Source organism: Zonotrichia leucophrys, chromosome 5 (assembly GCF_028769735.1).
Source record: "Zonotrichia leucophrys gambelii isolate GWCS_2022_RI chromosome 5, RI_Zleu_2.0, whole genome shotgun sequence".
NCBI lineage: Eukaryota > Metazoa > Chordata > Aves > Passeriformes > Passerellidae > Zonotrichia > Zonotrichia leucophrys.
Window position 1 is genome coordinate 5,830,874 of NC_088175.1, and position 12,191 is coordinate 5,843,064.

Here is a 12,191-nt window from a genome sequence, read left to right on the forward strand (position 1 = left end):
CAGGGTTCTAAAAGGATCCTTGAATATTTGGAACCAGAACAGTATTACAAGAGCCATCTGTGCTAAAATTATTCATCTCATTGTTTTTACACATGAGGTGGAAATCTATATTTGCAAAGTATTGCATGGGATTTAAGCACCCAAGAGAAACTGAAAAATTCAGCCCTGAAGATTTAAATGGTCTATCAAAAATAAATAACTGAAAACTGCATGTTTGCTGATTCATTCAGTTTGTGATCAGCTCTGACATTGTCACTTACTTGATTTCCTTCTCTGTCATACCTCTCTGTTTCACAACGGACAGAGAAGACTGCATGGAAGAGTCCTTGGAATCTGTAATCAGTTATCAGCACACTCAGATCTGTGACTGAATGTTGAAGAAAATTCAAAGACTTCAAGCAAGAGTTCAGTGTAAGACACAGCTGGATTGAGCTGCTGATAGGCAGGAAAAAAGCAGGTAAATCAAGATCTGTGCCACAAGGGGAAAAAAAACCAGATTGGATTCCACAACACTGCCCACAGGATGCCTCTGTCAGAGGAACACACCTCGTTGCTACCACTTATCCCAAACCCTGCTGGTGGAAACCAGGGGCAAGGAAAGGCAAACCCCATAGCAAATGATTCCCAAAAAAGTCCTCCCAATGTTCTCATGCCTTTCTCCCACCAAGGGGAAGAAGGTGCTCATGGACTGAGGCAGGCAAGGGAGGTTGTGGCCCCTGAGCCTGCTGCCCAGCCCCAGGAGCTCCCTCCAGCCCTGTTGTAATCTTCGCTGCAGTGTTGTTCTTGCCTCTCTGCTGGGGCTCTTCTCCATTCTCTGCAGCACAGTCCTTCCTGTCTTCTCAGGGGCTCCTCCTGGGCTCTCGACCCACCCCTATTTATTTCAGTTACCTTCACGAGCTACAGCTGCTGCCCAACTAAGGACCCTGCAGCTGCAGCTCGTTTGGAGCAACTCGGACCCACACAGGTCTTACAATACAACATATATTCAGGCCCCCACACAGCCCCACTGAGGATGGGGCTGTGCATGGACTGCCCTCCATGGGAGCTCTCCTGGCCAGCCTTTCCCAGGCCATCTGGGCCAGCAACCTCAACAAAAGCAGTTTAAGGCCATGGAGTATGAGTCATGCATCCTGTGACAGCCTTTGCACACAGGGACTAAACACTAGGGTACATCATCTCCCAGTGTTTCTGTGTACCAGCAGCCTCCAGACCAGTGCCTCTCAGTTCAGCACAGTGCACACTGTGCCCCACAGCTTGCACTGGCCCTTTAATGGAGGTTCCTGTCCCTTGAAGCAGAGCCCAGCCATGCAGTAATCTCACTGCTGGCTTGTTTCCTACAGCCTCAGTCCTGCTGGGGAAAACCAGTGCTGAAATGGGAAGCCTGATGTTGGATAGCCCAGGGGTTTTGCAGCCTGGGTTTGAGGCACAGCCTCTGCTTTCTGGGATGCTCTCTGAAACATTATCCACAGCTTGTTAATATGACCTGCTCTAAGCAGCCTGCAGAGCACAAAGATATTCTATTGGAAAGTCCTTGGCTACTCAAAATAAACAAGGAAATAAAATGGGATTAAATATAACAGCTCAAATAAAGGCAGCATTCTGCTGCATTATCCCATTTGGAAAGGCTAAACTAAATCCAGTAGTGAGAAAAATCTTGATTTCACTCCTGATTTAGCATTTTCAAGGCTAACATGGGATTACACTACACAAACAGGCTGCTACCAAATTAGTTGACTTCAGGCCCTCCCCAGCTCAATAAGCAGTTGGATCACTATGGCCACATTTTGCTCTGCACTTTTTGCTCTGCACTGCAGTAGGTTTTTGAGTGACTCCCTGTGAGCAGCAAGAAAGCAAAATATCACCCTCCTATTTCTGCATTTTTAGGGCCCAAACTGCTGTTCTTTCCCCTTCTGTGCCCAGGCATGGAGATCTAGACAAGGACAGTTCACCACCATTGGTAAAGACCATCTCCAGACAGGGAAAACATGACCTTCACTTTCCAGTTTCCTTCTTTGCTTTCCTTTTTTCTTTTTTTTTTTTCTCCTCATCATTTCTTTCTCCAGAAAGTCCCCCCAGCAACAAGACCAAATTAATACTTGTGAGGAGTGTCTCACCAGACTGCAAATGCCTCTGCTCTTTATCCTAAAATAATTCTCATGTGAGTGACTAGAATTGCAAATTGTTTTACCTTAGCCAAATGTGGGACTTTAAATTCTTAGGACTTTTAAAAGAGGCCAGAGGGTGCCCAGAAATGCCATTTCCACCTGGAGTGAAGCATGACCTCTGCAGGGCATAGCTGTGTCCTCTGTCACTCCTGAGGTGGCTCTCCTGCTGGGGGCAGGGGGCACAGAGTCAAAGCTCTGGATGAGTCCTTTTCAATGCAGGTGGCTTTCTTTGATCCCAGGAATAGCTACATTTGTATCAGATAATGGCTCAGGGTGATATCTGAAGCTGGCAGGTCCATGAGGCAGCAGCTCACCCTGGGTGATTTTCATGTTGCCAGAGGATGGAGAGGCAGTGCTGGGCACAGGGACATTGTCCCACCAGCTGTAGATGATTCAGGTTGGCTCTTGTCTAGCAGAATGAATTTGTCATCACCTGGAAATATCTTCTTGATAGACATTTCACTGTACTTGGTCTTAAACACACCTGTGCACACATGTTCCCATCAGTGGGGTCACTGATGTCCCTCCTGGGCTGCCACGAGGTTGAACACTTCAATTTAGTCACTCAACAGTGAAAAAAGATGCTACAAAGTGACCTTTTGGGAAGGTGGAAATGCTGATCTCCAATCTGGGGTGAGCCCTGCCAACATACCCAGGTATCCCAAAACCAGCAGCTCAGCTAGTCCAGAACCCAGAGAGACTTTTGGGTTCAGAGAGGGAACCATGTGACAAAGCCCAGAACACAAATCACCCAAGAAACTGTCAGCAGCCAGATCAAACCCAGCATTTGCATTGAGCATCTCAGCAGTACAGTGTGACAAAATCTCCACTCCAAAATTACTGAATCTGGAGGAAGTCTAAATTCAGAAACAAAACACTTATGCTTGAATCAGCCAGTATTTTAGAGTGTGTGTTCATGGGTGGGAGTTTATGTGTTTTCATCCCATGCACACACATTTGTATGCACTCATTAACTACTGCAATATCTAAAAAAAAGTTAAAATCTAAGATCACAAGAAGTAAGAATAGCTTGTATTAGTTACATTTTTCATAGGTAAAGTCACAGCTGAGGCTGGCACCACAATTTGCTTTTGCTCAGCTCTTTTCCCCGGACAGCATTTTGGGTCAAAAACAACTGGTTTAGTGAAGCTGCAGAGAAGCCAGCCCATGCCAGGGGCAAATTCCAGGCCTGGCCTAAAAGAGTGTAATTCACATTCAAATCAGCTGAAGTTATGCAGGACTGACCCAGCTCCTGCAGCTTTCCTGCTCAGATTGTTCCCAGCCTGTCACTGTGATGAGCACAGGCTCCCAGGATTTTGGCACAGGAGTGAGGCGAGGACGGCTCAGGACATGCTGATCAATCACAGAGCCTTACATTGGACAGATCTGAAATCAGTCACCAATTTACCAACTTCCAGGCATGTGACAATCAGGAGCATTTGGGGATACATATTTATGTTTCCAGAAGTGAAAACACAGGGAGCTATTAATAGATGAATCTAAAAGCATCCCTGGGACCGTGTGAGGTGTCATCATCTGGCAGCACTTCAGTGTACCCGCTGCTGGGAATGTAATCATGTGGGTTGTCATCTGCACCCACCCGGAGCAGCAGCACAGGCTCAGCCCCTCTGGGGCCAGCTCAGTCTCCACCAAAGCAGCAGCAATGTTTTAACTCCCCTCCAAAGCACTTAGAGAGGGAGTCACTGCTGGAGCCCAGGCACTGACGGAACAGGGATGTATTTTCTTCTTACCAACTCAGCTGTTTCCACCTTCCCTTAGGAGACAGAATCCCATTTCCTCTCTCCCCAGGCAGAGTGAGGAAAGCCTGGAGTCATGCTCTGGTTTCATGACAAAGGGACACTTGGGAGCAAGAGGGCACCTGTGAGGGATGCTCCTCAGCTGGGGACAGTGCTGAAGGAGGGTGCAGAACTTAACCTTGCTCTCATTTTCTTGGAATAGGATCTGGCTAGGGTTGGGAAATTGCTGGCCTTGATGCCCAGACCTTGCCTGCATGTGACCCAGCAGACTGGGAAGCACTTCTCATCCCGTGCATCCACGCCCAGGGGATCAGATGGGATTTGGCTGCACAGGCCAGGTGTTCAATGCACTGTGCATCAATATCCAGCACGAGGAACAGAAACACAATGTGTGTGTCTATTTGTTTTCATGTCTACTCCTCTGTTTCTCCTGCCATGTGTTCCCCTTGGAACTGCAGGCACATTAGACTGTTTTCCAGCTCTGAGATAGCTCTTATACAAATAGGCAAGGCAGTACAAGGAGATACTGTCCTTTCCCAATAACCTCTCTCTGTCTGTGCTGTTGCCCTGTAGAGGTGGAGGTGATGGCAGAAAGCAGGCTGAGCACCCACTGCTAAAAAGTGACAGCAGGAGAGGAAGGTGGCCTCACCAGGTGATTCCTGGTTAAGTCCTCAGTTCCTGAGTATGGCAGGGTGCTGACCTCCTAGGTAGAAAATATTCTTACTACTTAAAGCCAAAAACATTAAATAAATGAACAGTTTTACCTCTTTTTTAACCTGTAATTTTTTTGGGAAAAATTTTTCAAATACATTAAAACAGAGGTATTTCACATCTAATCTGTTCTTGTCCTTTAGTGCAGTCATCTGGCACCCCCTTCAATTTCTAGAAGGTCATTCTACTATAAGGCTGTTTCAAATAGCTTAAAATTAGTTACAGATTTATAAACAATTACATATTTATGTAAGATGAGGGATTTTCCTTAATATACATTTAATGACCTACTCAGAATATGAACTAGCTATGGTTTGGGATTTTGTTCATTTTTATGGTGTTTCTACCCATTTACTTTATGGGCTCTGGGGAGTGGAGGCTAAAATTGAAAACTTGTAAGAGGTTATAAAACAAAAGAACTGACATATTTTTCATGGCAGTTTGAATAGCCAGGTTGAAGAAAAAAAAAAAACAGCAATGCCTTTTATTCACATCCTAGGCAATTGCTTTTTCCCAGTGCTGGACTCAGACATGGGGATCTGTATTTTTTCTCATGGGCTTTTTTCCACCACACCTCACCAATGCAGCCCAGTGCTCACCAAGGTGAGAGCATCTCCTCTATCTGCAGCCCAAGGAGGGAGGGGCTGTCATTGTCCCCTCCTTAGGGACTGGGCCAGGCAAAGGAGAGGCTGCAAACAGCCAGGGCCCCAAGCAGAAAGCCCCAGGAGTCATGGGGGTGCATGGCACTGTGCCCTTCTCTGTGTGTTTAAAGCGTCACTCCTACCAACATCTATCAAAGCTGCAGGCACCTGGCACTTCTGTAAATCAGATTTTCAGGTCTTCAGCAGGCATTCAGAGAAAAAGAAAACACATTTATGGGCCACCTGCAGTCAAACATCATGGAGGTCCAGACACAGATTTGCACAAACCAGTTCCTTGTGAGGGATGGTCTGAGTACCCAGAAAGCCAAAAGCTCAAACTCCTTCTGTGTTGTTGATTGCATATCTCACATGCACCACTTCCAGCCCCTGTTTTTACAGAAAATGTCTTGAAAGGAGAGGAAACAGCTGGTGAATAATTCATTGTGTACCCTCCCAGTTGTATTGCAGCCTCTCCTCAACAGGCAGGGTTATCTGTACCACCACGAGCCATTCCCCCAACGTTTCTGGAAACAAAGGCTCCCTTTCTGCAGCTGTTTATTCAAAGGACACGGAGAGAACTGCAGGAGGAGTTGGGGAAACAGCAGGAGTGTGAGATCCCACCCAGTGTAATCCCTTCTCAGGGAGCAGAGGTGGACAAGGAGGGCTTGGGACTCACAGTCACATTCCAGGTGTATCTGCCAGCTCTGGTCCCCTCACCACTAAGTCTTTTCCCAACTTATAATGACCCATCCTCCCATACCAGAGACTGAGTCTGGACTTGGTAACAAACCAGAAGTTGTGAAGATTGCAGAATTATGAAAATTAAAGAAACAAGCAATGGGACAAAAGAAAACATCTTCAGGTTGTGCCAGGAGGTTTAGATTGGATATGAGGAAAAATTTCTTCACTGAAATGGTGATCAAGCTGCCCAGGGAAAGTGCTGCACAGAACAGGCTGCCCAGGGAAGTGGTGGAGTCACTGTTCCTGGAGGTATTTAAAATATGTGCAGATGTGCCACCTGGGATGTGTCACCTCAGTCTGGAACTCCCAGACTCTGGGACTGGGTGGCACAGGGCAGCCCTGGGGAATGAGACAAAAAGTGCACTGACTCCAGGGAATGCAGTTTGGGGAAAGTGGCCATTCCCTGGGACAGGGCTACCAACCAGGATAACCACACTGCTCATCTTATGCTGAAGACCCCAGTTATCATCTCACTTCCAGCTCATCCTGAACTGGTGGAAAGTTGCTATTTCACCTCCCAGCCCATAACTCACACATCTATTAGTCACTGACAACCGATTATATTTTCTGCCATCACATGCAGTGCTGTAGATGTTGCCAGAGTCCAGCTTTGGGAATATTTCTCCAATTTGTCTTTAAATGTAATTTTACAAAAAGACTCTAATCAGCTAGCTGCCCCAATTGGCCTGCAGCATGGAGGGAGTCTGGGGAGAGGTTTGCAAGTTGTTTTTTTCAGGGTTGCAGTAAACCCATCTCCAGGCTCCCACCACCAGCCAACACTGCCCTTTGTGAGCTGCACAGATGCAGTGGGAGGGAGAATGTTGGTTGAAATCCTGACAGACTTTATGCTAATTCACCAAAGAGCATTTTAGACCATACACGGACACTTAATCGAGTGGGAAAGACAGCAGCGAACACGACATTTAATTATGGGAAAGAAAAACGAAGTCTTTTACCCTGCATTTGGCCTTCTCCCAACACACAGAGTTAATTGTTAGGAGGGTATATTAGAAGGCAATGAAGGAGAAGATTGAAAACCCTGATTATACTGAGGTCCTGAAAATGCTGAATTTATTGAATTTCACATGAGAAAACACAGTCTGTGCTACACTGAGGGCTGTGCCAGAAGCCAGCTAAGAGCTCAGGGGGTCTGTGTGCGCATGTAGGAGGGGAACAAAGCACCCCAACTGCTTTATGAGCCTCTGCCAACTGCTGGCCAAGCCCCACTGCATCCCTAAAATGGGGCAGGTCAATATATACTTATGTGGATGCTCTTGGTGTAGGTGATGCACAATGCCAGCACGTTTTTCAGGAGTTGTTTTCCTTTAGGAAAGGATCTAACCAGGTAAAGTTGGAAAGTGCCTTTCATCTGTGATCTCTGTGTAGCACATTTAGTCACATTTGCCTAAATTTGGCTAGAGCCTGAAGCAGCAGCAAGCCCAAAAGCTTTGGCAAGCACAGGCACAGATGCCCATGAGATCAGAGTGGTGGGGCTGGATCATGGGAAGGTCCATCAGTCCCTGGTGCACCCAGAAGAGGAGGTGTTACCAGAACAGAGAATCAACCAAAATTTTCCTCCAGAAAACCCCATCACCTCCAACAGTTTGATTCTTAGCCCTGTCATTGGGCTGTGGTGTTGCCTCAGTGTCCCTCAGCACATTTCCCTATTAATTTTTTCAGTTGTCCCTTGAACCACATAAAGTTTTAGCCCATTTTTTTTCTTCATGCCTTATCACGGGTGAGGAGCAAAATTATGACCCGAGGATATAGTCATTATAGCATGACCCGTGGCCCAACATATCTCCCTGGGAAACTCCCCAGATTGGGTCCCACAAAGGAAAAGTAGTGCCAATAATTACCAATTCCATCATGGCATTAACAATCCCATCTGCTTTTGCTGAAGTCAGTAGAATTTTCTCTGGATTTTAGCAGCACAAGATGCCTTTTTTTTCCCTTCAGTTTTTTTAAAACATGAAAAGTCCTCGTGGATAAATGAGCTCCAGCTGATGGGGCACCTGCAGTAGCTGTCACTGTGCTGCAGGGGGGAACCTTTGGCTGCGGATGCACTCGCGGCTGCCGCAAGTTGGAACAGGCACCGCGAGTCAACTTTGGCCAAAATGCCCGTGGGAAGAGCCCTGGTGATTTGCATCGTGGTCCCGATTTTGTTACAGTTTCTGGGAGTTTTTTCCCCTAGCTTTAAGCAGTTTAGGAAAAAGAGTCCTAAAAAATAAAATAATTTGTAAAAAGACAGAAAGAATCTGACATTTGGTGTAAGATAGCCAAAATTATTCCTTCAGATCACAGGATTTTTGTGCCTGACCAATGTCACTGGAAATACCCAAAGGGAAAACTTGAACCCCCTCACAGACACAGAGTCAGGCTGTCACTGCAAAGGGGGAAGTCCAGCAGAAAATATAAAATTGTGGCTCCTTATGAAGTGCAGCAAACCAGAGGAAACCCCAAAGGCTTATGTAACAGTGGCACACCCCTCTCACAGCAGCCAGGTGTGTCCCAGGCCAGGAGGGCCAGCCTGGGGACACACAGCTCCCAGGACAAGGAGCTGAGGCAGGACAGGGCAACACCCAGCATCGATTTGATGATGGAGATCTCAGGGGAAACTGCTGAGCCGAGAAAAACAAATTGACAGCAGCTCCATCCGGAGCAACCAAAGGCACTCCAGTCTGGTTTAGATTTATCAGGTGCCTGACCGAGCTTGTGCTAAGCTTGAGCACAAGGCAGGCGTGTTTAGCAGGCTGGTGGCAAGCAGGAGGGAGCACTGTGCCTGTGCCAGCCCAAAGCCTGTGGACAGAGCAGGAACACTGGGATCTGGAGCTCTGGCTCAGCCCTGCAGGCTGGCAGCATCAACCCCTCGTGATACAGCTTTTAGGCAAATAATTACGTTTGGATTTTTTGTTTTAATGAGACAAGAATAAGTCTCTCAATTAAAATGTCCACTATGCTATTTAAAATTTGATTTAAACTCTTCCCACTGCTTATTGATTATTTATCCCTCTCTCTGAGATTTTTTTGAAAAACAGTCTTCCACTTTAGACAAACATTTTCCTATAAGGACCTCTGTGAGGAAGGGGCTGGCTGATCATTTGCAAGAGTGTTGATCCCTGGGGCCATTTCCAGCACTGCTGGGTAATGCTCCAGGAGACTTGGCAATAATTCACCTCCAAACTGTGCATGCCCTCAGTCACATTGGATTTTCAGGAACCATGTTAGTGTGGAACTGCACAGCAGGTACACGATGCCCTGCCTGGGTCAGCAGGAGGAAAGTGTGAGCACACACCTATGGGCAGGTCACAAGTGGAAATGAAGGTTAGAAAAGTGCAGAAGCCAGGTAGCAGTTAAACATGGGTGAGCAGCTTCCTCTTCTTTTCAAGGATTGAGGAGAATTGTTTGACTTTAGTTTGCAGCAACAACCACACCTCAGATCTCCATTGCACTGCCAATGCAAATGTCCTCAGAGGAACCCAGGAATATCTCTGCATATAAGGAAGAAGTCTCAAGACAGATTAAAACAAATCTCAGAATAAAGGCACCTCAACTACAACACTTTAAATTGAAGTCAACTCAATGATTGAAAGTCTGGTCTGCTCCAGAAGCACATTTTCCTGTTTTAATGAGGAACCTGTATGTTTCAGTTCAGTGGTGGCTGAGCTGCTGGGCAGTAAAACTCACTGGTGAATGAACTACTTTAAAAGCAACAGAACTTTGTCCTCTTGCTGACTGAGTTTCTCTGGTGTCTCCAAAATGTTTGTTTATAAGTGGGAAATGACTAACTGGCCTGTGCAGAAATGAAGGCAGTTGAGGTTCCAGCTTTGGGAAGCTGCCCATGGTGTCAGGCAGATGGAGCTGGGGATCGAGAGCAGGAGGCTGAAGGCAGCAGAGGGAATGCAGCTCCATCCTCACCACTGCAGGTGACTCAAGGAGTTCAGCTTCTGACATCTGCTTCAGCTCCCTGGAGCCCTGAGAGAAAACCTGAATGTCATATCCTACTGCTCTGACCTCGCCTCACCTCTCCACCCACCACCATCCTCACACTTCTGCTAAAATAACCTGCCCTCAAACACACTCAAGTCTCTCAGCACAAACCAAGCATCAGAGAACCAGTCCCTTCTTCCCCAGACAGCAAAACACTGGGAGTGGCAGTGCCAAGGAGGCTTCCCTTGCCTTTACATCCCCACGTGCTGTCAACTCTGAAATCTAATGATTGTGCTAATACAGCAGCCACCTTTGCCTTGCTTCCAGGGACATTGCAGCAGGCTGCCAGCTGCAGGGGGCTTGTGCCACCATCCATACTCCTTCCACAAAGCCCCAACCCCTCAGAGGGAGCATCCAGCTCACTGCAAATGTTTACCATGACCCAGCCACTGCTGCATGCCAGACTGAAAGTCACCTCTGACACAAGACAAACTACAACCCACACAACATAACATTGTCTCACTCACCAAGAACAGCCCAGACACTGGAAACAGCAGATCAGCACCCTCTGGAAGACCATGGATGCCAGCAGTAACTTAAGCAAAGCTGCTTTTATTCTATACAAGCAAGCAAAGACCTTGAACTTTTATCAGGCACTTATCACCAAGACAACCAAGAAAGGTGCTTGAACCCTGGCCAATATGTTTTTCTTTCTGCTTCACAGAATACATGAATTGCAAGAGCAGGCTGTCTCCAGGAGCATTTGTGCCTCAGAGACAGCAGCCAGGTTTCCAGGGTAAACTCAAATGAACTCTTATTTTCTTGTGGGCTTAACCAAAACACAGGTCCAAGGGATCTCAAATGCTGACATCACTTAAAAAACCCAACCCCACAGTATTACCTCTCCCAAGCACAGACCTTGCTCCATGGCTTACCTCCCTTTATCACACTGCTATATTATCCCAGACCCACTTTCTTCAGTGCTTTAAGCTGAAACACCTGGCTGTAAACCAGGACACAGGCACTTCTTATTGTGCCATCTCCAGTCTGGGGGCAGGAGAGTAGGGTTAGAGGCTGCTACCAACAGTGCAGAGATGTGAAGAGGTCAATGTGGGTAATTTTGTCTGTCTCCTACAAAGCTTCTCAGCATGACTGAAATTCCCACTGGCACTGTTGGGTGCTTCAGCAGGTGATGCTGTGCCCAGCTCTGAGTGAGCTGCTGACCAGCAGCACTCCCAGAGCCACAGAACAGCCCCCATTGGTCACAGACCATGTTGGCAAGAGTGGGGTACGCAGATGGGATGGGTGGCCAGGATGGTCTCTGTCCCCAGTGCTGCAAAAAAGTCTGAGGGAGCCCAAGACCTTTGTCCAAGTGTGCTTCACACCTTTCTGCAGTAAAAAACCCTGCATGTGCTCCAGACACTATGTGCACCACAACAGTGTCTGGTCCACTGTGGGCAGCCCTGCAATGGTGAGCCCAGTCAGCCTGTCCTGGTCCCAGTATCCAAGCAAAGCTACGGGAGAGGTCCAGGGAGCAGAGCCGAAAGGGGAGGAGAGCGCTGGGGCCCCTGCAGGTGGTGGCAGGGAGCAAGCTGACCTTTGTGTAGTGCTTAGCAGCTGAATTCACTTGTTTCTCAGCTTCCTTATTTACATGTTTTTGTCATGTATCTCATCTCCCAACTACTTTACATCATCTTTTTACACCTTTTTTTTTTCTGTTTTCTGCAGCGGAGGCATCATGAAACTCTTGCAACACTTTGGAAACATCTGTCCTACCATTTCCCTAAACTGCATGTGGAGGAGCAGAGGAAAATCCTGGCAAAGGAAGCTTGGACCCTAATGCCCCAGCCACTTAATAAGCCATGAGTAGACATACTAATGGACAAATTGTTACAACAATTTCTATGCAAAAGCAGTGCTTCCAAATGGAGAGTGCATGAAATTATGCTAGTGCTGAATCCATCAGGTAAAAAGCATTGCTACCCTGATTTTAAGCACTTTTATATTCACCAAATTATCTATCACCTCTACATAGGGGATAGCTACTGACTTAGAAAAAGCAAATGCAAAGACCCTACTATGAACTTGCCATGGCTTAACTTCCTGATTGTACTTGGATTTGAAAATTTAATTAGAAAGTAATTACAGAGAAACCGGAAATATTGAGAGGCCTCATCCAGGCCCAGGAGGCTTTCTTGGCAGCAGAGCAGCTGCAGGCAGCACTAGAAGATTTCTGACCACTTTTT

The 12,191-nt window shown here is 46.9% G+C and overlaps 1 long non-coding RNA gene across 1 annotated transcript; it reads right to left on the minus strand.

Annotated features, from left to right (window-relative positions):
• Positions 1–7,575: 7,575 nt before the first annotated feature.
• LOC135448386 (uncharacterized) lies at positions 7,576–10,868 on the minus strand. The gene is made up of 2 exons (XR_010440432.1): positions 10,473–10,868; positions 7,576–9,990 (listed from the first exon to the last, which is right to left on the minus strand). It is a non-coding gene; the product is annotated as an uncharacterized LOC135448386 (long non-coding RNA).
• Positions 10,869–12,191: the final 1,323 nt, after the last annotated feature.